This window comes from Bufo gargarizans, chromosome 2, assembly GCF_014858855.1.
Source record: "Bufo gargarizans isolate SCDJY-AF-19 chromosome 2, ASM1485885v1, whole genome shotgun sequence".
Taxonomy (NCBI): Eukaryota; Metazoa; Chordata; class Amphibia; order Anura; family Bufonidae; genus Bufo; species Bufo gargarizans.
Genome location: NC_058081.1, coordinates 667,122,001 through 667,136,415, shown reverse-complemented (window position 1 = coordinate 667,136,415; position 14,415 = coordinate 667,122,001).

Sequence of the window (14,415 nt, the reverse complement as noted above, 5' to 3'; positions counted from 1 at the left end):
AGTTAGGGCCTGGATTAGGGTTGTTTAGGAGGTGACCTGTTTCTTCCCTAGTTTCCAGGCCCAGTTACTGTTATAGCGGTAAACAGTGCGAGGTCACAGAGAGACCTCACGCTGTGCGCAGCCCTGCACAGCCGATAGCCGAGCCGTGAACCAGGAAGTGGTGAGTACAGATCCTTCACCGCTTCCTGGTCCTTCTGTACTAATGAAGCGCTTCCATAATGGAAGCTCTTCATTAGTACAGCGTTAAAGACTGCCCTGATCGCCACGGCCCAGCAAACCATCTTCCAGGGCCCGATCCTGGGCCGCGGCCCGCCGGTTGGGGACCGCTGATTTGTTTGACACTTCTTCTGATCTGTCAGAAGGAAGGAAAAATGAGACGCACAACGGATCCTGTCTGTGTAGCAGCTTTAAGGCCTGTATAGTCCCATCAGAATTGGCTTATTATTTGGTTGCCAAAAGCAGGAGTAGGTACAAAACACAGAAGACATGCAAATATTCCATTCACGTGTCATCTATGTTTTGGATCCACTCCTGTTTTTTTGGCATTAGAAATACTGATGGATTACTGACCAAATGCTGACTGAGTAAAGGCATATGCTCCATAGATGGGATCCATTTTTTTTCTGGGTAATTGTTCTGCCGGATCAGAGAATAGGGAAAATAATTCAGCGACGTCAACACAAACTTAATGCTGACATCCTCTCCACTCTGTATGGGGGGCTCTACTTGTATAAGCGTTTAATAGAACAGGTTCTGTAGACATCTATGTGGAATCAGCTGACGACGGTGTAAAAGGATTCTGCTTCTTCTTGACGCTAACATCGACCTGTAAGGCTGAGTTCACACTTGAGTTATTTGGTCAGTTTTGGCCCCGTACTCACAGTATTATTTCGGTACACCCGCAGACTCCCTATGCGTGTTACTGCAAGGCGCAGTGTTCTACACCACTATAAAGTCTCAGCAGTCAAGAAATTGCTGTTTTTTAATGCAATTTGCCGCAAATAAATTCAGATCAAAGCAAATTTTTCTGAAAGATTCGGCGAACCGGCCGAATCGAATTTTTTAACAATTTGCTCCTCTCTAAATGGGACCATAGCAAATCTTCATAGGTGAATTTATCATATTCGTCTGACCATCAGGAAGATTACGAAAAGCCATGTATTAGGCCCCTTCACACCTCAGTGTTTTGGTCAGTGATTTTCAACACTAAGGGCTCATGCTCACAACCGTATGTATTACGTGGGCTGAAAAAAAAACTCCTGGATTCTACTGAATTACACTGATATAATGCTGTCAGTGTAATATAATAGATTCCTGGACTCTCAGGGTCACACAACATTATTAGGCCTCATGCATGCGGCCTTTGTGCGGCTGTTCCGTGCATTGGGGACTGCATTTGCGGTCCGGCCCGCTGCACGGATGTTGCCTATGCATTGGGGACTGCATTTGCGGTCCCCAATGCATAGGCAACATCCGTGCAGCGGGCCGGACCTATTCAACTTGAATGGGTCCGTGGTCTGTCCGCACCACAAAAAAACTATGTCATTTTTTTTGCGGTGCGGAACCATGGAAAGAAACACAGCGGAAGCACTCAGTAGTGCTTCCGGTGTTCTGTTCCGTGACCCAGTTCCGCATCTCCAGAATTGCGGACCCATTCAAGTCAATGGGTCTGCATCCGTGATGCAGGGTGCACGCGGCCGTGGATTGCCGACCCGCTGTTTGCGGGCCACAATACGGCCACAGCCGCCCAACGGCCGTGTGCATGAGGCCTTAGTCAGTATAATGCTATGCTATCCTGTCAGAGGAGCGGAGGTCAGAACGGGATCTCTCACTGACACACACTGCAGGTTCCTCACATTGAACCTGCTCATGTGTGTCTGGCCTTAGGCTGGAGCTACAGCAAGCCGCAGAAAAAACAACGACAAATGAATATAGACTCAGACTCTCTACAAACAAATGCAAACCCCAGACAAGACCCTCCCCAAAACAAACAGAGGTCCCACAACAGACCCCCACTGTGGTAGTAGCAGATTTGGATATTGTTTGTAGGGTCAAACACCGGATTGTTACTAACAATCATTATACCGCTGTGCTGCTGCAATGGTGTTTGCTCCCTGGTTCACTACAGTAACAGACTGTCCCTCCTCGGATAAAAATTTCTGTTACAATAATACAACCGCATGCATCCGTCATGAACGGATCCATTTGTATTAGGTCTTCTATAACCATAACGGATCCATCTTGAACACCATTGAAAGTGAATGGAGGACAGATCCGTTTTCTATTGTGCCAGAGAAAACGGATCCGTCCCCATTGACTTACATTGTTTGCCAGGACGGATCTGTTTGGCTCGGTTTCATCAGGCGGACAGCGTTTTGGTGTCCGCCTCCAGAGCGGAATGGTGACTGATCGGAGGCAAACTGATGCTTTCTGAGTGGATCCTTTTCCATTCAGAATGCATTAGGGCAAAACTGATCCATTTTCGACATACCTCCCCGTACCAGGACCGCCACTGACATCCAGGACTGTCCTGCCGGATACTGGAAGGAGGTATGGCTTTAGGCCTCATGCACATGACCATAGCCTGCCTGTGCCTGTATTGTGGCCAGCGAACGGGGGGTCTGCAATATACAGGCACCAGCCGTGTGTGCACTGTATTAAGTGATGGGTCTGAAATGCGAAAGATACGGTGTGGTCTGGAATGGAAGAACAGATCAGAAACCTATGGAGTGCATCCATGGGTTTTCTGTCTATGCCTCCGCACTGCGAAAAAGTACTGTCGGATGCAGATTGCAGACCCCATTTAAATGAATGGGTTCATGTCTGCAGACAGTGGACACACTGTCGGCGCCCATGCATTGCAATGTATACACACACACACACACGTGTGTAAATATATGTGTATATATACATATGTGTATCTATATTCATATTCATATATATATATTTATATGTACACATACTTAGGCTCCATTCACACATGTGCAATTCCATTCCGCATTTTGTGGAACGGAATTGCGGACCCATACATTTCTATGGGGCCGCACGTTGTGCGGCCCCGATCCGGAAATGCGGACCCGCACTATCGGGTCCGGAATTCCGATCCTGCAATAGCGGACAAGAATAGGCATATTCTCTTAGTGCCGGCAATGTGCGGTCCGCAAAATGCGGAACACACATTGCCGCTGTCCATGTTCTGCGGATCTGCAAAACACACACGGATGTGTGAATGGACCCTTAGACATAAATACATACACACATACATATAGATACATACACACATATATATATATACACATACGGTCAGTGCCCATGCATTGCGGACCGCAGTGTATATACACATATAAATATAGTAATATTTTGTGTATAAATAAGTGTGTGTGTGTATGTGTATGTGTATATATATATATATATATATATATATATATGCAAAACAGCAGCACTCATTAGATGAAAATAGAAAAAAAGATTATTTACCCATGTGGACGCGATGTTTGCATATATGTATAATACAAAAAGCAGGCAGCACTCGAAGGTAAAGGTGTATATGTGTGTGTGTGTGTCACAGTTGGAGCGGGTAGCAGGGAGCCGACCACTGACAGGAGCAGACTGCACATGCGCATGGACGTGCTTCCTCTCAAGCTCCTCCATGTCACGTGCAGCCATGGACGAACTCAGCTGCAGGGTAGAGCAGGACTGAGGGGGCATAGCTTATAACTGACAGAGAAGCAGGCAGATGTGTTTAATGAAGTATATTAGGAACTTCATTTTTTCCCTGCCTGCCACACTGTAGTGGAGAGTATTTAAAGAGTGGTGAATTACTGTCGCAGTGGAAAACTGTTCAGAAATCGGACAGGATTCCGTTGGTGTCAGTGTATACTGAACTCAGCCCCTTGATCAATAAGGTTCTTAGGAAACATTGGGATCTCCTGGGCTCTTGCTTTAAGGAGATTCCTGAGTTTCAATGTCCACCACTGTTCTCTTATCGGCGTTCAAGGAATCTACGAGACCAGTTGGTTAAAGCCGACATTGGCTCCAAGGGGTCCTCCAGACAAACTACTTTGACGCAGCCCGGTTTGGGTTGTTTTCCCTACTTGGGGTGCGTCAATTGTAGAAATATCCGTAAAGGGAAAACATTTGTGCACCCCAGCACAGGTGAGTCTTATAATATTTTGTTTCATCTCACATGTGACTCAAGTTACGTTATCTATGTGTTATCGTGCCCGTGTAACTTGCTTTACGTGGGGCGAAACGACGACCGACCTTAAAACCCGCTTGAACAATCATCGTTTAAGTATCCGGAAGAAACGTCTGGATTTGCCGGTGTCCAAGCATTTCTCTGAGGCTAGGCACAAGGAGGGTGATCTGAGGTGTTGGATCCTCGATCATATACCTCAGCCCAGACGTGGGGGCGATAGGTCGAAGTTACTCAAGCGTAAGGAACTAAGCTGGATTCATAGATTGGACAGTGTAAGACCAAATGGGTTAAATATAGAATTACATTTTGGGGATGTGGTATGAGGTGTGGCTTGCCTCCTTTGTTCGGCAGGTTGTTTCTCAGTGTCTTGTGTACATAATAGGAGAGTGTATTTATTTCAAGAATTTCTGTGTCAACAGTAAAAAAAAAAAAAAAATCAGTTTTTTACCCACAGATCACTTGTATTTAGCACCCGGAGGGATGGAGCATGTGGATGAAGTGGACGCAGTATCATATCCGGGGGTGGTGTCATTCCTATAAGCTATGCACATTTTTTATCATTATTATGTATTTATTTTTTGTTCGTTTTATGCATTTGCACATTTTGCACTGCCGGACCCGGCGAACACCTTGGGACCTATATATTTTGTCATATCAGCCTTGATGGTGTCACCCAGACTTTTCATTCTATCTGGTTAGATTTGCCCCCTGTGGCATCTGTGTACCTGTAGGAGGAGAACCCTCTTGAGTATGGTTGTGGTATGACACCCTTGACAAACACCCCTTCCTACACCGCGGTTCGCTGTGGGGGTTGTGGGTTGTTGCCTGGGCATAGTATGCGGGCACTCTGGTTCTCAGGTTGTCCCTACTGGTCTAGATGGCTATACTCTATTTTGTAACAGGTCTGATGCTCGCACACAGGGACACATGGGGTATGGGCATTTCTCCAGTTTCCAAGATGGTGCTCTGAGAACAGATGAGTACTGGGCATGCGCTGCAATACACCGAGGCTGCAATGAACGGCGTTGTGATGACGCATGAGCACTGGCCAGCTTTCATGATGCTCGGCGTCTTCCTGCCACTGGTCCCTGATTGGTGTAGCGCCGCGCCTGTGCATTGGTGTGTATACAACGCTGAATCGCCGCATGGAATGTGCCCCTCACCGGCTTGGTATGTCCACATGATCGTCTCCCTGCTCCGCTCCCTGTATGCCTTATGCACATCCATCGATATGGGTCCGTCCTTGTATTTACATGATCTATGCAAATATGTGACATGTATAATCTTGTCCTTTGCCTTATCACTTGTTTCACATTGCATTTTTATTGTTATTATTTATTTTTATTCGCTATTTTGTCACTGTCATTTTTGTGACACACCCACTGGGCGGGGTGTGGTCACATGACTTGTACACTGATTGATTCACCTATATATTTGCTTTCACTTGCATTGTATCTCTGCTTGAAAAAGGCTCATTTTTGGAGCCGTAACGTTGCACCGTATGGTTGAATAAAGGAAACACTTATTTTTATCTAGCCGGAGTGCCGTCCATTTTCTGGATACATTGGTTGGGGTAAGAAGTCGATTCCCCTGGAACGTGCATCCAATCTTCTCTGAACACAGCCAGTGCCGCCATTTTTCTTGAATTTATACATATATATACACACACACACAAAATCATAGTTCCTGGCTAGATGTCCTGCTTTCCCAGTTGGTTGCAAGGGGCGTGGCCTAATGGAACCGGTGGGCGTGGCTTAGTGGGTCGGTTGTGTGGTGATCGACCAAGTAGCTTCTGCAGTAGGGACTCTGAAGGTTTTTATTGCAGCCAGCTTTTGACAGGAATCAGCTGTTTGTAGAGAGGGAACAAGCAGCTGATTCCTGTCACAGTTGGAGCGGGCAACAGGTAGCCGACCACTGACGGGAGCAGATTGCACATGCGCATGGACGCGCTTCCTCTCAAGCTCCTCCATGTCGCGTGCAGCCATAGATGAACTCAGCTGCAGGGTAGAGCAGGACTGAAGGGGAGTGGCTTATAACTGAAAGAGAAGCAGGCAGATATGTTTAATGAAGTATATTAGGAACTTTATTTTTTCCCTGCCTGACACACTGTAGTGGAGAGTATTTAAAGAGTGGCCAACCCCTTTAATGTGTTTTTATCTGCTCCGTCTGCATTCGATCTCCACAGCACACAAGACATGACAGGAGAGCCTCTGCTTTGGAGTCCAAGTCCAGTTTCTTAATATCAGGAGTTCCATCAGAATTGTGTGTAATAATCTTGCTCCCTGTGCAAAGCCATATCAAAAGGACTCCGTAGGCATACACATCAGAGGAAGCTGAAGTCCGTTGCCCCAATTTTAATTCAGGAGCAGTAAACAGCGGGAAGCAAATAGAGGTGGCTGAACTCTGCTGCTTTAGATCTCTTGTGGAGTCAATGTCTCCAGCTATACCCCTTTACAGCAAATACATTATTATCTTCATGTAGAGATCCAAGAATTATGTTGGAGGCATGTAGCGTATGCAAGCCATGTGGGACCCCTCTCAATTAAGGGCTTACTTGCCATTCAGCGTTGCAGTTCTATGTGGTAAGGGCCTTTTTATGGTGAAATTTATTATGTGACTCAGCCTTTTTTTGGGGGTGATTGTACCTCCTTTTCCGGTATGGACTGGAGTACTTAGTGGTGAAATTCTTTATGGGACACTGGCTTTTTTCTGGAAAACATATCGGTTAATGTACACCTCCTTTTGCGGTATAGGCCGAATTAAGTAGTGGTGGACTTTGTTATGTGAAACAGGCTTTTTGGGGGGAAAATTGATGGGTGACTGTACACCTCCTTTTGCTGTATGGGCTGAATTACGCAGTGTTGCTCTGTATCTCGTCAATTTCTCCAAATATGCCTCTCTCGCGATTTACACCAAATACATTATTTTATCTTATGTAGAGATCAAAGAATTATGTTGGAGGCATGTAGTGTATGCAAGCCATGTGCGACCCCTCTCATCACTCACGCTGTTCTGCACCTGGTTTGCCTGGGCGAACGGAGTCACACAGGGGAGGAAGTGCTCCATGTCCTTCATCAAGAAATCGAATCCTGGCTTTCTCCATGACAACTAAAAATCTGAATTATGGTGACCGACAACAGGAAGAACATGGTGTTGGCATTGCGTCAAGGAGGGCTGAGCGATGCACCCTGCATAGCACACGTGTTCAATCTGGTTGTCAAGTGGTTCCACCCATCTGTAAGACATCCTAAAAATGGCCAGGAAACTTTGCATGCACTTCAGCCACTCGTACACCGCAAAGCACACCCTCCTTGAGCTGCAGTGGCTAAATGGCATCCCCCAACATAGGCTGATATGCAACATTTCCAACCGTTAGAATTCCACCCTCCATATGTTGGACCGACTGTACGCACAGAGAAAGGCCATCAACAATTTCTTGATTATCCAAGCGGACAGGAGTATTCCCCTGTGTAATTTCGATGTTGGCCAGTGGCAGCTCATGCGTGACACCTGCTGTGTGCTCAGGCCCTTTCAGGAGGCTACGTTATTTGTCAGTCGCCAGGACTACGAGATGAACGATGCCATTCCACTGTTTCATGTCCTGGAATAGATGCTGGTAAATCTGTCTGGTCAGGTGACTGGAGACGTGGCTCCTAGAAAGATGGCGGCAGATGTTGATACGTTCATCTTTCAATATCTCTGTTTACAGTCAGTGAACGGGAACATTATTTATCACAAGGATATGCAAACACCAACTGATGGGGTGTTAAGCCCCAGAAGTAGGACAGCGGCATAAAGGAGCAGTCATTTTCCCAGCCCTTGGAGGAAAGTCTTGATACGGCACAGGCTGCTTTGTTCCATCAAAAACAATGGACTCGGTACAGCGTGACACCAATGTATAATTTCTCATACACCAGACTGAAAGAGTATCCTAAGCACCTTGGAATTAGTAGAACTATAGGTAACAGCACACTGCTAGTCAATTGCGCAAAGATATAAGCAAATACTGAATAAAAAATTGCTGCCTGGTAGCCATACTTACTGCAAGGGCAGTTAGAAGCTCTTTGCGCATATAATTGATCAAAAATATGTCGGGCCCATCTACCAGACAACAAGGTGGCTTCTAATCAGATGGAGCCTACTCTAACATGCCTCTCCTGGGCTTACAGCCTACAATCTGGGCAAAGTAGCACCCAGCTATATCCTACACATGCTTCTCCCAGGCTGTCAGCCTGCAGTATGGGCAAAGTAGTATATAGTTGTACAATCTATCTAATTAAAAGCACGTGGTAAATGGGCAGTGGTGCACGGTTCAAACTCACCACCAGGTGCTGGTTCGTTTTTTTTTTTTTCCCTATTCCAAGCACCTGTCTGCCCACATCAGTGCCGGCTCCAGGTTTATGTGGGCCCTTGGGCGATAAAATCTCAGTGGGCCCCATTACACAGTGATAACTCTCCGAGTACAGATAATATAGTAGATGTCCCCTGCAGTCCTATGTAAAACCACAGATAACACTAATGCTGACAATGTGGTAGTGTTACCTGCAGTCCTATGTAACAGCACAGATAACACTAGTGCTAATAATGTGTTAGTGTTACCTGCAGCCCTACTGTATGTAAAACCACAGATAACACTAATGCTGACAATGTGGTAGTGTTACCTGCAGTCCTATGTAAAACCACAGATAACACTAATGCTGACAATGTGTTAGTGTTACCTGCAGTCCTACTGTATGTAAAACCACAGATAACACTAATGCTGATAATGTGGTAGTGTTACCTGCAGTCCTATGTAAAACCACAGATAACACTAGTGTAGATCATGTGGTAGTGTTACCTACATCCTTAGTCTGCCTCCCTGTGTCTCTCCCACTGACTGCATGCTGGCAGCACTGCCTCCTCTTCCATCTTCTTCTTGCCCCGCACAGAACGTCCTGATGCAGCTGCATCAAGACATAGGAACACTGTGGGCATGGTGATGGTGACACACACACACAGGGACACACACACAGCTAGGCCTCACCACACTCCAGCCAGGCTCCTCTCCATACAGGAACACACAGGGTCACTAGTGAGGTGACAGAAAGCGTGGGGAGCAGAGTCGGTAGTGGGGTGACAGGAGGAGGGGGGATCAGGGTCACTAGTGGGGTGGCAGGAGGATGCGGGAGCAGGGTCACTAGTGTGGTGGCAGGAGGAGGGGGGAGCAGGGTCACTAGTGGTTTGGCAGGAGGAGGGGGGAGCAGGGTCACTAGTGGGGTGGCAGGAGGAGGGGGGAGCAGGGTCACTAGTGGGGTGATGGAGGAGGGGGAGCAGGGTCACTAGTGGGGTGACAGGAGGAGGGGCAGCAGGGTAACTAGTGGGGTGACATGAGGGGGGGGAGCAGGCTGACAGGATGAGGGGGAGCAGGGTCACTAGTGGGGTGACAGGAGGAGGGGCAGCAGGGTAACTAGTGGGGTGACAGGAGGAGGGGGGAGCAGGCTGACAGGATGAGGGGGAGCAGGGTCACTAGTGAGGTAACAGGAGGAGGGGGGAGCAGGGTCACTAGTGGGGTGGCAGGAGGAGAGGGGAGCAGGGTCACTAGTAAGGTGATGGAGGGGGAGCAGTGTCACTAGTGGGGAGACAGGAGGAGGGGGGAGCAGGGTCACTAGTAAGGTGATGGAGGGGGAGCAGGGTCACTAGTGGGGTGACAGGAGGAGGGGAAGCAGGGTCACTAGTGGGCTGACAGGAGGAGAGGGGGAGCAGGGTCACTAGTGGGCTGACAGGAGGAGAGGGGGAGCAGGGTCACTAGTGGGGTGACAGGAGGAGGGGGAGCAGGGTCACTAGTGGGGTGACATGAGGGGGGAGCAGGGTCACTAGTGGGGTGACAGGAGGAGGGGGAGCAGGATCACTAGTAGGGAGACAGGAGGGGGGAGCAGGGTCACTAGTAGGGAGACAGGAGGGGGAGCAGGGTCACTAGTGGGGAGACAGGAGGGGGGAGCAGGGTCACTAGTGGGGAGACAGGAGGAGGGGGAGCAAGGTCACTAGTGGGGAGACAGGAGGAGGGGGAGCAGGGTCACTAGTGAGGAGACAGGAGGGGGGGAGCAGAGAACTGTGAGACTGGACAGAACCATGATTGGGGGAGGGGGGAATCACTTACTTAAAGACTGACAGGCCGGTCTCCCTAGCTCTCCAGCGGCCCTGTCATGTTTCCATGGGTCCTTGCGCAGCACGCTCTCCTTACTACAGCCGTCAGCCACCCTGGGAGCCCTCCTTCTTCCAGATCCCAGATCCCTCCGGCTTCCTTTGCTGCAGGGCCTGCCACTCCACGACCATTGTACTCGCGAACATGCACGCGGAGCACTGACCCTCCGCACTCTGCAGGCATGGAGATCTTTTATGACAGCGGTAGCGCTGCGCAGTGCCAGCAACAGTCAGTAACATTTTTTAAAGGGACCGTGCAGAAACTAGTGGGCCCCTGGCACCGGGTGCTGGCGCCGGCCCTGGCCCACATAGCTGCTGAGAAGCAGATGGGTCTTGCCATTGAAGTGGGCTCAGAGCTGAACCTAAAAGCCAAATTTTCCTCTATTGGACAGAATCCATCAATTGTGGTGTGGTAATGGCTGCTGATACCAAGCCACGATTGATGGATTCTGTCCAATTGAGCCTTTGGACCTAAGCAACTTTTTTCATTGATCTCATCGATCACGCGGAAGGTCCTAGAGATACAGCGGGAGAGACCTTGCACGCCGACCGGTACCTCCAGTGAACCACCACCCAACGCAGAGGGTCTTCAGGAGGGGTAAAGTAACTTATGAATGGCATTACCAATGAATCATTCCTCTACCCTAGCTGTATATCCAATGTACACTTCCATGAAATAGAGCTGTTGAATTAATACTTTGCACCGTTGTTGGTATAAGCAGCAGCCCATATTATATACTTACTCCACATCTATAATTCACATCGCTACCATCTGCAGCAGATGTTCTGTGCATATTGGAGCAAATAAGTAATCAAGGCTCTGTATCCTCTTACCCTCCTATACCTGGGACTACTACCTTACCCTCTATTCGGTATAATGCAGGGTCAGAAAGCGAACATTCGTGGCTGATCTCACTGGAGACAATTTCATGTGTATTTTTATGTGCATTTTATCTGATGTTTTATTTTCAGTTTTTTTTAAGGTGGACCCACTATTTTATTGCTATAGAGTTGCCAACACTCTCTCCTAGTGTTTTACCTATTTGTTAAATTAATTCTACTTTCTTTATGCAATTTTTGTCCGTCTGGCTCCAGCTAGTTGAGTGCCCCCCTATCACTTTATTTCTATACAATTTTTGTATTTTTTTATTTTTCGACCAGGGGTAAGTCGCAAGGGTTGTGCACCGACGCTGATACAAGAGGTCACGAGCCGTTTATATACATTCATAACTAGACTTGTTCCAGAAAGTCTTTGAGGTATTTCACTGTGACATTTCGGCTGCTCGAGGCACATGCATACACCAGTTTTCGACAGAACTAAATACCACAGTGTAGCACAAAATGCCTCCCCAGAAGATGTTCCTCTGTGGTGGCCATCAATAGCTACCAAGTTCTGTTCTCCTCCTCCAATTGCCTGCAATTAAGATATGGAGCAGGGGGCTTTGTAGATGAGATGTTGACCAAAACACCAAGCTAGCCCTACCTTCAACATGCTAACTAGGCTTCCTTTAATAATGACCCTTATATAGTATGTGACTAGTCAGTGGCAGTGAGGAGGGATCAGTTGGCCCTATGGGCATCGGCACACAGGGAAAATTCCATGTAGGGTCTATGGCCAGTCCTGTTTCCATCACTAGTGTACTGAATTTTAAAAGTAAAATGGCAGGCACCATTTGACAAGAAATTTTGTACAGTTCTTGACTAATTTGATTTGTTTAGAATCGATTCACTCATCTCTACATGGGAGTCTTATCTGCAGGATATGCCACCAATGTCCAGTCTAAGACCAAGTTCTCACTTCAGTTATTTGAGTTATTTCCATCTGTTATTGTCAGCCAAAAACAGGTGTTGGACAAAAGTACAGAACAGGTGCAGATCTTTCCATTATCCCTTATCTCTGTGTAGGCTTCACCACTAGTATTGGCTCACAATAACGGATTGAAATAACTGACCAAATAACTGAAGTGAGAACTTGGCATAAGAGGTTCCATCTTCCAACCAATGTAACTACCATCGTTTGCTTGAATGAAGTGACAGCAGCCCCAGAAAAGCATTATGCGTCTTCGTCTCCTATTTTATTTTTTCAAAGGATGCAAGGTTGGTCGGTATACTTAATGGCCATTTATGTGACGGTACAGAAAATTCTCAGTGGGGATAATAGGAAACTTTAGTCATGCTATAAAAGCCAGGCATTTCTCTTTCCCTGCGTTGTGAGCCAAGTAATGTTCACAAAGAAACCTGCATGTCCCTAATAAAGTTTGCAAATATCATTATTTGGAATATGCCAAGGAACATTAAATCTGAATTAGTGGCGAGAAGCGTCTGTTGTGTCCATTTTGTGAGATGATCAGAGGCGCTTCAAAGTTAATCACATAGAAAATGAAAATAAGGGTGATCGGTACAGGCCACGGGTGGGAAATCATCAAAAATAGCCTTTGCTTATCAAATAAATGGCTTCTCCCCAGAATATTAATCTTTCAGCTATAGATGACTGTGCTGCTCATCTAGCTGATGGTAAATATACTGTAACCCCTGGCAGTCATTGCATGAGTCTTATTAGATTATGCAGATTAATGACATGTCGTCTACTGGTATTATAAAGCACCAGGGATGTACTAACAACATCTGCTGTGGTGATTGCTCCCATAACAAATGCCAGAAACCTTTCATTTTCCATAATAATGCAATTATGATATTAGCTTTCACATTTAGCTCAACTGGGACTGTGATAAGCTAGAATACATCAACTTCCACACAGCAGCAACCTATACATATTACATTAACAAGATGCCTTACACTCATCCTTACACTGCCTGTCCCAAAAAAAAAGTCGCCACCTGGATTTAACTAAGCAAATAGTTACGAGCATCCTATTGGATAATTACTGGATGGGCGATTATCTTTCAGATGGCAATAAGTTATTTAACCCCAACTGGTGCAATGAGTTGCTTCCCATTTCTTAAACAACCATGTTGAAATACACATCTCGTGGTCGTGGGAAAGATGTTAGTCTGTTTGAGAAGGGTCAAATCCTTGCATGCATCAAGAAGAGAAAACATCTAAGGAGTTTGCAGAAACTACTAAAATTGGGTTAGGAACTGTCGAACGCATTATTAAAAACTGGAAGGATAGTGGGAACCCATCGTATTTGAGGAAGAAATGTGGCGGGGAAAAAATCATGAATGATCGGCCATCACGTAAACGTTTGAAATCAAATCGAAGAAAAACAACAATAGAATTCAGGGCTATGTTTAATAGTGAAAGTAAGAGGGGAACTCAAGGGATTGGGACTGAACAGCTGTTCTGCACTTGCAGAACTCCCTAGGGGGTTGAGGACAGGGCCTCACTATGCGCTACAAAACTGTTGGATTGCCACAATACTCGCCAGGCAGTTATGTCTCAGACAGATATGTAAATGATTGCAGGTGTGGTCTGATTAGAATGTGGGTCTTACCACAAGATGGAGAAGTACTTCCCCAGCTGCCCTACAAAAGGGCTCTCAGAAGCTATGTTTGAGTAGTATCACACAGAATTCATGATCCAGTAATTTCTCAGAAGAGCAATTGATTACAGGTATTAGATTACGTGAGCAGTCACGTAATCTAATACCTGTAATCAATTGCGCTTCTGAGAAATTACTGGATTATGAATTCTGTGGGATGTGACATGAATAAAATGCCTTGAACTGCAAACGAAAACCCATGTGCCGCAATTTTCTATTAATTTGCTATAGCTGACAAGTCCTTGCTGGCCCTGGCAATTACGGTGCTCTACCTTTATAACATATTTGAGTAGTGTACCTCTTGGTGAGAGATGCTTAACTGCTAGACATGCCTCTATGATGCACTTGAACACATTTTAATCAGTAGGTAACCAACAAGAGTCTGAGAGGGGGTGCATCATTGGACTGGGAGAGACAGCATAGTTGCTACGTGTCTCAAATTTGCAGGGACTGTCCCTGATTTTTCTGGTAAACTTTGGCTGTCCTGAGCTGAAAATGGATGGGGGTTAATGTATACCTTTTTGTACCAAACTTT